The sequence below is a fragment of the Triticum dicoccoides genome, chromosome 3A (genome assembly GCF_002162155.2).
Source record: "Triticum dicoccoides isolate Atlit2015 ecotype Zavitan chromosome 3A, WEW_v2.0, whole genome shotgun sequence".
NCBI lineage: Eukaryota > Viridiplantae > Streptophyta > Magnoliopsida > Poales > Poaceae > Triticum > Triticum dicoccoides.
In genome coordinates, this window is record NC_041384.1 from 461,143,843 (window position 1) to 461,156,078 (window position 12,236).

General features: G+C 47.6%; 2 pseudogenes; one reads left to right on the forward strand and one right to left on the reverse strand.

Moving 5' to 3' along the window:
- Positions 1 to 1,377: 1,377 nt before the first annotated feature.
- Positions 1,378 to 6,511, reverse strand: LOC119272417 (annotated as a pseudogene).
- A 153-nt stretch (positions 6,512 to 6,664) lies between these two features.
- LOC119272418 lies at positions 6,665 to 12,019 on the forward strand (annotated as a pseudogene).
- Positions 12,020 to 12,236: the final 217 nt, after the last annotated feature.

Sequence of the window (12,236 nt, forward strand, 5' to 3'; positions counted from 1 at the left end):
TGTCTTTCACTCTACGGGCACTTTGGTATGCACGAAGGAAACTTATACACGAGGGGATTGATCATAGTCTGTATGCTACACCTATGTCACAAAGTTCATCTTTGAGTTAGATCAGCTCAACGTGCCCCCTGAGACACATGTGATATCATGCGCTCCACCAGCTCAAGTTAGGGGGCGATGAATTCCACGAGCGGGAGGACATGTTAAGATAAATGTGGACGCGGGTGTTTCATTTTATCACAATGTGGGCACTGCTGCTGCCATATGTTGTGATCGAGATGGCTCCTGGTTGGGTTCTTCTTTACTAGTCATCCAGGGTCTGGTAGATCCCTCCACATTGGAGTCCCTTGCTTGCAGGTAAGTGCTTTCATTGGCACACGGCCTAGGGATGCAACATATTCAGGTAGCTTCGGACTGCAAACAGGTCGTCAATCACATTCACCAAGCCGTTGGAGGAAATTATGGCGGCATTATGATAGAGATTTAGAAACTGTTGGAGTATTTACGTCATGTAATTTCTCTTTTGAACCTCGAGTTTCCAATTTTGAAACTCAAAATATAGCTAGATTTGGTGTTTCTCTCCCTCAATGGAGACATCTATGCTTGGGCACACCTCATGATCCAATCGTTACTCCTGTACACATTGTTAAGGTCAATAAAGCCAAGCTATCTTTGCTCAAAAAAAGGGTGAGAACTGAAGATTGAAACCTATTGCCCGAGGATGCGCCCCCTGCAAAGCATGTTGTCAAACACTGCTTCCTTTGAAAACACATTCTTTCTAGCAAAAGACGTTTTCTTTTTTGCGGGCCATCAATTGGCACGTCTGTAAAAAAGGCCTATTGCTCGTTTTTGTTTCAAGCCCGTATAAAGAAGTTTCAAATAAGACAGAATTACGTCTTACCGGGTCACTGCCCTATTGAATGTTTTCCATTGGGGATAACCAGTCTTGCATTATACCCCTTCATTCGGAGTAATACGCAAGTCTTTTGTGTGTTCTCAAAAGAACATACAAAACAAATTATTATTCATTTACCTTCGTACTCTAGCTGAGGAAACGACGAAACACAGGTAATACCTGGTTTCCCTACATGATTAAAGCCATAGCACTAGTCTCTGAACATAATGCCGGGGTACTCCCCTTTTCAAAAAGAAACAAAAAAGTTTCTGAACATAGTCCAGCGCAAGTCTCTGAACACTAAATCTACTGCACGCAGGCACTCATTTCCTAAGCAGCAGGTCAATGGAATGGAACTGATTTTATTTTGAAACTTCAATGGAACTGATTTTGTCAAATGTTGCCTTGCCATAACAACCACATTTCACGGTGATACGAACCAGAACTGTTAATTTTTCCCGGAAATATATACAGGGAGGGGATTGCTGAAGGGAGAAATCTAGAGACCTCGAAGGCACAAATTATGTACAATTCATAAGTACAAATCGAGCTCCCCAAACCCATGGACACAGAAGAAATCAAGAATGAACATTCGACAAGGTAGGAGCCGAAGGCCTGTCCCGGCTCACCATTGTGCATTGAGGTGTTCTACTCGGGGGCGCATGACCATGAGGCTCCCAAGCAGTCGACCAGGACACCATGCTGCCGCTTCTCCTCATCATCCCCAACGAATTTGCGTTGGATCATCTGCTGGAAATCAACGCGCCATGGAAGTATCTCTCGGTGCTCTGCTCCCCCGTGGCTTTTGGCCAGAGAAATGCGAATGCCGGCCGGCCAGCACGACGGAATTCTGACTTGTCGCCGGCGCGCCGTCCGTGCCTCAGCGACAGGGACAGACCGTACGGAAAAGCGGCGAAGCATCGGCGGGCGGGCGGACGGTTTGGCCATCTCACACGTCGCTTTCGCAGCCGTCGCCGTCGGCGCTGCGGCCGGCCCTCGGAGGCGGGTTCACGGAGAAGGACAAGCGGCCGAACCCCCACTGCCCCACCTGGTACATCTCCAGCCACACCCTTTCCTCCTCGCTCGCAGCCGCGCCCTGATACGCCGCCGTCGCCACGTCGTCCTCGCCTTTTGACGCGGCCTCGCCGGGACCAGGCTCCCGGTGGCCGCCCCCGCCCGCACACTTGGCGCCAGCGGCGCTAGGGCCAGGGCGGCCGCCCGCGAGGTCCATGTCGCGCACGCGCTTCTTGTGCTGCAGCTTCCCATGCCGCCGGCGCAGCCGCTGCACGCAGCGGCGGCCTACGGCGAGCGGGGCCTTGACGAGCGCCAGCCCCAGCAGGCTCACCACCGCGCACGGGCAGCAGCCCAGCGCGATGCAGTCCGCCAGCGACACCGCCACGCACGACCGGCACGACTGCGCCGTGCAGTCCGCGTGGTCGACCACCGCCGGCGCCGCGGCCGGCCGAGCGCCTTGGTCGCCGTCGTGGTTGAACCGTCCGTGGCGCCGCGACATCGAGCCAGCACAGCGCCCCCGGCCGCTCCGACCGGTCAACGCCTCATGCCGCCTGTCCATTGTGAGAGGTGAGCAAGGCGACGGGAGCCGAGGAAAGAAATGGCCGACATGGTCATGGCATCACGACGAAAAAGTAATACTTGTGGCAATTGAAACGGGGCGTTTTTGCGCGAGAGCGGTGTTTGGGACGAAATAAAAAGGCGATTGAGCTGCACAGTGGCGAGCAAACTGGCAATGTAGACAGGCACATGCTGTAAATTAAGCCTCTGGACAAGGACACATGCCAGTAAATGCGTCCGCCCTAAATAGAAAGCGGAAGTTTGGCATACCAGTTAATATTCAACATGATACGCCGGCTCAGTCTCGCGGACATGTTCATAGGGGGTAAGACGTGTGTGCGTGTACTATGTTAAAAAACAAATGGCGTTAATAAATCCCCTAAACCCCATGATCAAGCCAAGCAGCAACAGAAAACTGCCTGGCGAGTTTCAAAAATGAAGAGAATCCCCACGCTCCCTGTGGTGGCGTGACGTGGCTTTCGCTTTTGCGCGGGGTGAGCTGCGTTGGGTGCGTGGAGTGGGGCTTTGCAATCCGGTCTGGCTACTGTGCAGACACGTCGGACGGGTACAGCCGGAAACTGTAGCAGGCATCAGCGGCGTACGCGCCATGGATCTCTTTCCCGATTCCTGCCCGCCCGCCTGCAGCTTCGCGTGTGGGGGGCCCGGCCCGCAGTAACTGCCGGCCTTTGGCTACGTTCGTTCACTTGCTTGGCGCCGATACGAGTACGAGCCATTCAAAGGCACGGGGTCCGGATAGGTTGCCTTGTTTGTGACAAGTACACCAGATGATGATAAAGACGGGTCCAACTCCAAATAATGCCCTAGCCTTCTTTCACGCTTTGTTTCCTCGCCTCTAGACCATCCCTCTGTTACATTATTGGACGACGAGGCTGAGCTGGAGGTGGTACACCGTACTACGTGCCTGAGTGGCTTGGATGGAACATGTCGGACCAGGAGGAATCTGAATATTAATATCTGATACTATGTTGTGATTTGTCTCTACATGCATGATTGATTGAGCACCTAAAACATCATTAACCAAGCAGCAGTAACAGCAACCTCTAAGTACACCTAAAGCATTACTACAAGACGATATTGTGATAAGTACGTGTTACAGTAGTACTGTGTAGCCAAACTGATGAGGGTCGCCATCAATCCCACTGTGGTGGTGCGCATCAGGCGACAATTAAATACGGTGCAGTGCAAAACCCTGCTGTGTCCTTGTCCCCGAATTATTGCATTCAGGTAGTAGATGATTATTGGCACGACCAAGTTTGCACGCTTCATCCATGTTTAATGTACATTCCATCGGTGGTTAAGCAAAGCAACCTGAATTGTTTTAATACCAATGATTTAGTTTTAGTATACACTACTAGTAGCACAAACTGGCATAGCTTTGGTCCACGGGCCCCTATCTGAAATTTTAATTTCCAAACTAGTTTGAAGCCGTCAGTAGCTTTCTGTGTTGAAAGAAAGAAACCATCTCCATCGTCAAACCCTCCAATCCTGTGTATAGTACTTCCTCCGTTTTAAATTACTCGTCGCAGAAATGGATGTATCTAGAACTAAAATACATCTAGATATATCCATACCCGCGACAAGTACTTCGGAACGAAGGGAGTAGGACATACATGAACGGGGACACGTCTCCTATTTTATTACTCCGCCATTTAGCATTTATTAGGGCATAATCTACCAAAAAGGCGGCATGATTAGGAAGGAAGCGGCAAAAGCTACGCCGTCCGAAAATTTCATAGCTTTGTTGCCATCCGAAAGTCGTGTGATCTCAGCAATGGACTGGATATTTGGCACCTGCTCCTGGCAAGCTCCTTCAGTTCAGGGTATCCTATTTTTATGGGTGCGGTTTGTCTGAAAGCAATGCGCACACACATCTATACTACTACTGTTTGTATATATTTCCTTTGAGAAAAGGCATAGTTATAAAAGTATCATCTCAAGAATTCTCAATGGTCCGGTGGTAGAGTATATCCGTGTATATACGCGCTGGCCTATTGCCATCATGAAAGAGACGGAAAGATTCTGCTAGGCGTTGGCGGCATAGGAAATAGGCGAGTCTACGCAAGCATGCATGAGCACTCCAAGACAAACACCCAGGAACTCAACCATTCCCTAATCCCTAGACATGAACTCGACCATTCCCTAGAGATGAAGATCGAAAGAGGACGACGAGAAAAGAAGAGTTTTAACGCTCAGACCGTCGGTCGATCACCGCATAGCTCCTGTCAGCGCTACCGAGCCGAGGTTTCCCGACTCCTCTCCTCTGCGTGCATGGGTGTGTGCAGCAGCCCTGCCATCGTTTCAGAGCAGTGGCTAGATCTCCTAGGACATCACACTTGCCGAGGCACATCGCCCATATGTTTTTCTTTTTGGGTTTTCTTTTCCCTGCGCGGCTGCATGAAATAATAATACTAGTAATGTGCTTGGCCTAGCTACTCATACTACTTCAGTTTGTACTGCTGTACTCCTACTGGGCATTTAAGAGCTGCATGTGCAGGTGCGTCTCTCGCTTTGTTGCATGTGAAAATAGCGGCAAGTTACATTGCCCTTTGGAGTTTTTGGCAGCCATGGTGCTGGGAATCTTAGTCAAATATGTCATGTCTCATGCTAGTATCTGGCTGGTGTTTTCACGGCTGTGAATTTACCACCATGCGATTGCCAAGTGATTGATATTTGAGCTACACGTACTATCCTACACGGCTGTGAATTTACTCCTATGTAGTATTAACAAGGAAATGGAGTATCAGCAAGAACTAGCAAGCAAGCGCATCTGGTGTTCTGGCGACGGCGATCGGCGGCGACTAGAAGCACCAAGTTCACGGCTAATAAGAACAGAACATTTTGAGCTTCACCAGATCAGGTAGGAGCAGCAGTCTTACTTGCGGTGAAGGGGAGGCGCGCCGTCGATCGTATGTGCCGGCGTCGCTCGGATCAAAGACCGCACGCCGAGGCCCTGGATGGGTCGACGACCACGGGAGACATGACGATGGATCGATCGGAGCGACGGTGGGCGAGGAGGAGCTTCTCCGACGGGCTCGAGCTCGAGTCTGAGGCAGCGTGGGTGATTTGAGCCGAGGTAGGGAAGGGAAACGGGAGTTAGGAGAGCTCCCTTGCCCCGTGAATCTGTTTCTCGGGGCTTTATATACAGCCAACTGTACTAGGGAGGCTACCTACTGCTGCCAAAGGTGCTGCGTCGGAAACGTTTGGGAAGAAATGCTGAATCGTTTTCGAAATAAGAACAAAAGGACAAATGCTGAATCGATGCAGTAGCTACAAGTGTTCTCTTTATCGAAAAAAAGCTACAAGTGTTCTGCATGGATGCACAGGACACCCCCGTGCAAAGGTGGATTATTATCTCAGTCTGGGCTTAACTGAAAAAATCGGTGCCAGATTTTGTTAAGTTTTGCCGATGCCAATTCACCAACTACTCGTGGCCACTGGCCAGGCACTGGGCTGACAGAATCTGTGGTGCTGGAGGGTGCCAGTGATAGTACGTGGTAGTACTAATTCATTACTACCGAAGTGAGGACACGGAGAATCTTGTTTGACCTCTCCTCGGGACGGACAGGGGCTTGGCTTCTTACCGGGAGCTCCTCTTTCTTCACCTTATTTTTACGCAGAATGAGCCACGTATCACGCGCGCTGTATCGTGTACGACAAACGAGTCAATGTACTAACGGCAGCCGGAGGAACTTCCAAACTTGGCAGTTCCTTACGTTTTGCATGGTCAAATGGTCTTACTCCGATCTGGCATCATAGGATTCAATGGTTTTGTTTTGGGACGTGTGCAACCGAGCGGCCGGTTGAAAAAGAAACCCTTGTTCCCATGAAACAGAAAAGGAAGTGGCTCATCAAAACAGACCGATCGAGCCCCACGTAGCCAGTTGTCCCCGGCTCGCACCCACGCCCCCGCTCGCCCCCACGCCTCAGCCCCTCCCACGCTGCCTTTTTCTTCTTCTTCACGCCAGAAGCAGATCCAAAAGAAATCGCCCCCAACCCTTCTTCCTCCTCCCACACAGCCGCCATGGGAGCCCCAAAGTAGAAGGAGCTGCTTCAAGATCTAAAGGGCAGGGTGGTCAGAGTCATACCAGGCAGTAAGATCAAGCAGGTAAGCCCCCTCTGGACCTCTTCACTTCCCCCTTTCTTCTACTGCATAGGCATATGTAAACCCCCTTCTCCATGGATCCATGGAGAATCTGCTTCAAAAAAGAGGTGAATCTGGCACATCACACCAGCCTACTTGATGTTACTGCTGGATGTGTTAAACATGCCAAAAACTACTTGATGCATGCCAGACAACTTTCTACCACCTGGATGTGTTAAACACGCCAACTAAAAAACAAGTTCTCTGGCCAATTAAAACATGATTAAAGCCAACTCAACAAAGCATTGTAGCCAAAAACTAAACATGCATTCTACCAACTTGTAGTATATTGTTTACAAAATGAACAAAAAATTGACTGCCCAATAGATATGTGCAACTGAACATGCATCCCAGCCAACTGAACCTATATTCTGGCAACTCGGCATGCATGCTAGCCAAAACTAAAACATGCATTGTACCCCACGTGTTATCTGGCCAACTAAAAAACATGTATCCTGGCCAACTAAACATGTATCCTGGCCAAGTAAACATGTATATTTCGCAATACATGTTTGTGAGTGAACACTTTGGGAAAACTGTAGTATATGTGCAAATAAAAAACATGTTTTCTGGCCAACTAAACATGCATGTTGGCAAAAAACTGAGAAAATGTATCCTCGGGAACTGAGACATCTATTCTAGCCAACTGAATGCATTAACTGTCCAACTGAACATGCATGTTGGCCAAAAACTGAAATAAATGCAACCTGGCCAGCTGAGACATCTATTCTAGCCAACTAAAAACATTGAATGTCCAACTGGATATGTATGCTGGCCAAGTGCAAAGATGCATCCTGGCAATTGAGACGTCTATTCTAGCGAAAACCAGAAATCTGTAGTGCAACAGGAAAAGCACAAGAACTTTTGTCCATGGCTAATGAAGCCACAAACCATATTAACATATTCACACATATAATCTTGTCCCACGCATATATTCTGGTCCCACACCTATTGCAAACCATATTAATATGTTCAAATATACCAGAACTAGAAAACATATAACTATAATCTGTCTTCCAATTCTTCTTTCTTCTTTCACCTGGATTTTCCTTCTCAAATGTAGCATCCAATTATGTGCAGAAAAATCTGAAAAGAGTTCCTTGCGAAACGGAAACCTACAGATCATTACAACAAAACAAAAAAGGGGGAAAGTCAGAAAAACTCTGTAGCAAAAAGAAGTCATGCTTTTGCCAGTTATTTACTGCAAACTGTGTAACTAACATAACAAATCTGTGCAAAAAAAAATCATAATTGTTATAATAAAAGATTATGCTACGGTCATGTTGTTTTTGGAACTAAGATTATCACAAAATGGTGTGCAACTGCCTATTTACTAAGTTTTTAGGTTGTTTGAAACACTCTTTTTCTGTGGTTACCAACTGATGACATCAATTTCTTCTTTTTATATATGTGCAGGGAGTGTGTGGCAGCATCCAAGAACAAGGAAAAAATGCTTGATCTCAATGAGTTGCCTCCAGATCTCAATGAGCTTCCTCGTGATATGGATCAGCAGCAACCCAGCATACAACAAGGAAATTGGACAGAAAATGGTCGATCTATTTACTACACGCAGGCAAGTCGTGATGGTAACCCTACGGGCCATGACAATGTGGCAGGCCAGTCATCAGCCCGTGGTGCCCCTGTAGTGGTGTCTTTGCAGTCACAGAGCCATACTCTTGATGACACAGGAACCGAGGCAAATGTTCCTGGTCCAACCAGGACTGAGCTAGAAGCTGGGGCTGTTGACAGAGCTGTGCAAGTAGAAGAAGGAGAGGATGAGGCTGGTTCTCAACCTATGGAACCCTATGTTGGCATGAGGTTTGACAGCCTTCAAATTGCTAAGGATCACTACAACAGCTACGCACTACGGATGGGTTTCTCTATCAAGATGAACACCTCTAGACGGACAGCCCGCACCAATGAATTGATAAAACAACAGTTTTGCTACAACAAGTTCAAGAAGCCCAAAGCTGATGATGGAGGAGTTGAGGCTCCTCCTGTCCTGGACCCTATTCCAGATCCAAAATCTGTTAACAGTGATGAGGAGATGGAAGAAGAACCTCCAATATTTGCTGAAGAGGAGGTTGGTACTAGTAAGAAGAAGAAGAAGCGCAAACGCGAGACAATAAAGCAAACTGAATGCAAGGCGAAAATGTTGGTGAAGCTGATAGATGGGCGATGGGAGGTGATGCACTTTGTTCGTGACCACAATCATCCGCTTGTGAACAAACCGTCATTGTCCAAATACTTGAGATCCCACCAAGGCATCTCACCTGATGAAAAGGAGTTTCTGCGCATCTTGTATAACTGCAACTTGACTACAGGTGTGGTGTTTTTCTATATCCCTTGAAGAATTAAGTTTCCCTCTAGGCAGTCCAGTGTGCAACTGTTATGGTACTACTCTGCAACTGAAATGGCTTAACTGTGCAACTGGTGTCCAACTTCCCATGCTTTTTGTATATCACTTTTGGTGCTTCTTGTGCACCTAGATTGTCTTTACTGTGCAACTACATAATGTCCTGTATGCAAAAACTGCAAAGTGTTTTTAAAAAGGTGCAGCTAGGTGTCCATTTCCTATGATTATGTTCTGTGCCAACATGTGTCCTATTACTGTGCAACTGGATGTGCCATTTGTGCAACTAAAAAAAGGATATACTGTTTGTTTTTGTATTATGCAGGACGAATGATGCATGTAATGGCAGAGTTCTATGGATCTGAGATGATGGTGCCGTTCGGACCAAAGGCAATACCAAATCTTTGTACAAGTTTCCGTAGAGATGACACGAAGGAGGGTGATCTGATTGAGACAATTGCGCACTTCAAGGATATACAAAAAACCGATCCAAACTTCTTCTATAAGGTGAAATATGATGAAGAGGACAGAGTTGTCAACATATTTTGGGTGGACGACTTAGCTCGAAAAGCTTATGCGGAGGCGTACCACGATTGCATATCGTTTGACACCACCTACATGACCAACTTGTACAATGTGCCGTTCGCGCCCTTCATAGGAATAAACCGACATGGCCAATCTTTCATGCTGGGTTGCGTGTTTGTGAGGCGGGAGTTGGCATCGAGCTTTGATTGGGTCTTTGGAGCATTCCTAGAGGCTATGGATGGCAAACCTCTTGACAACTTCATCACCGATCAGGATGGTGCGATGAGGCAGTCAATACAGAGCATCTTTCCAACCACCGTGTACCGCTGTTGTCGATGGCACATCATGAAAAAGGCTCAGGAAAAGGTTGGTTGGTTGCTGTGCCGGAATTCAGGACTCTCTGATGATTTCAACAAGTGTGTTGACTTCAGCTTCACTATAGATGAGTTTGAGCAGAATTGGGCTGGGTTAATGATGAAGTATGAGGCTATGACACACACGCACTTTGAGAAGTTGTACGAATACAGGTCAACTTGGGTGCCGTGCTACTTCAAACACAGGTTCTTCCCCTTCCTCCAGTCTACACAGCGTAGTGAGGGGTTCAACGCCGTCCTCAAAAGATATGTGAACCCACACAACTCAATGCTGAACTTCGTCAAGCAATATGAAAAAATCCAGAACCACATCCTTGCCAAGGAAGGCTGCAATGATTACATGACAGAACACCTTGAGATTGAGTTGTGGTCCAACTTCCCAATAGAGAAGCAAGCTTACAAAACCTATACTAGAGACCTTTACCGCAAGTTCAGAGAAGAGTTTGAGCTGATTGGACGTTATAATGCATTCCAAGTTGGTGCTGATGTGTTTGAGCTCAAACCGAACCAGGAATTTGTTGCAAAATATGGTTCTCGAAACTACTTGGTGCAGGCAAGGGTGGAGGAGGGTTCCTATTTGTGTGAGTGTTGTAAAATGGACAAGGACGGCATCCTCTGTTGCCACATCCTCAAGGTGTTCACCCATGTTGGTGTTGATGTCATACCGGAAAGGTACCTGCTAAGACGGTGGACACCTACTGCTGTACCTAGTGCGCCAGGGACTGGTTATGAGCAACCGGATGAAATGCCTCCTCAATCAAAGAAGCAGATAAGGGAGAGGAACATGATATACGATTTTCGAAAACTAGCAAAGTTTGCGAGTGGTTCTGATCCAGCACAAGCTATTGTATACAAGCATATGCGTGCAGCACGTACCGAAATCGGCCACCTGAACAAGTCCAAGAAAAAGAAAAAACCGACTGCTGCAACGGGGCCATCAGATGATGGCAACCCTCGAGGACCTCCTCCACCTCCAGGCAGCAATCAGGGGGCTCATCATCCAGGCAATTACCTGCCCCAACTCCTGATTTAACTAGGTGTGTAACTTCAGTTGCACACATCATTGTGCCCAGTTGCACACACCATGGTAGCCACTTGGACAGAACATACTGCCTAGTTGCGCACGCTGTGTTAGTTCAAGCATCAAGATAACACAACTAACTTATTTTTCCAGTTCTGGATATAGGTGATGTCAACCCTCAAGGACCTCCTCCCCCTCCTGGCTGTACACGGCATCCTCCGCCACCTCCTCCCCCGCGTGCTCCTCCCAATGGCCCTACAGGCAGCACTCAGGGGGCTCGTCTTCCAGGTAATTACCTGCCCCCAACTCCCCATCAAACTAGGTCTGTAACTCTAGTTGCACACATCATGGTGCTCAGTTGCACCGAACAAGCTATCTAGTTGCGCACGCTGTGTTAGTTCAAGCATCAAAAAGATAAACACAACTGACTTGGTTGTCCTGTTCTGCCTATAGGTGATGCCAACCCTCAAAGACCTCCTCCCCCGCCAGGCCCAACTAGCAGTGCCCTTTGTGCTACTCCCAATGGACCTACAGGCAGCACTCAGGGGGCTCATCACCCAGGTTAGTACCTTCACCGACTCCAAAACAAAAACCAGGGTGAGTGACTTTAGTTGCACATATCATAGTGCCCAGTTGAACAAAACATGCTGCCTAGTTGCGTGCGCTGTGTTAGTTTGAGGATCAAGCTAAAAATCTAACTTGTTTTTCATGTTCTGCCCATAGGCGACTACAATCCAAGTACCATGACAGGCCGTGCTACTGCAGGTGTTTTTTTCAACTTAACTTGCACACAACAACCAGTTAGTTGCACAAAATGTACTGTGTGGTTGCACAGAACATCAGTGCTGGTTGCACAATAACAACAATACTAAACTTTTTATATGATTATTACACAGGTGATCGTGACGGTCCTACTGCCCCGTTGGAGGCTGCATCCCTTGCACAAGCTTCTGATGATTTTGTGCCCAGGGATCCTCCAAGGTCTACTACAAAGGGTAGGGCAAAGAGTCGGCGGTACAAATCGGCGCTGGAGCTACACCCAAAGAAGAAAAACAAATGCAGCCAGTGCCAATCTACAGAGCACACTACTGGTGTGTGTCCACAGAGGCTCCTGTGATTCTGTTTCCTCATTTGTAACTTTGGAACAAAAAAGGAAAATAATGATGTCTTTTTTAGCAATGTTGGGACCAAGTGGACACATTCAGCATCTATGATTCCTCTTTATCTAATTTATGCTGCTTGAATTAGTTCATGCACTGTGTAAAAAAGTTGCTATTTGTGCCTTTGTTGGCAACTGGTTAAATATTTAGTTGTTGAACAATTGTATATCCAGT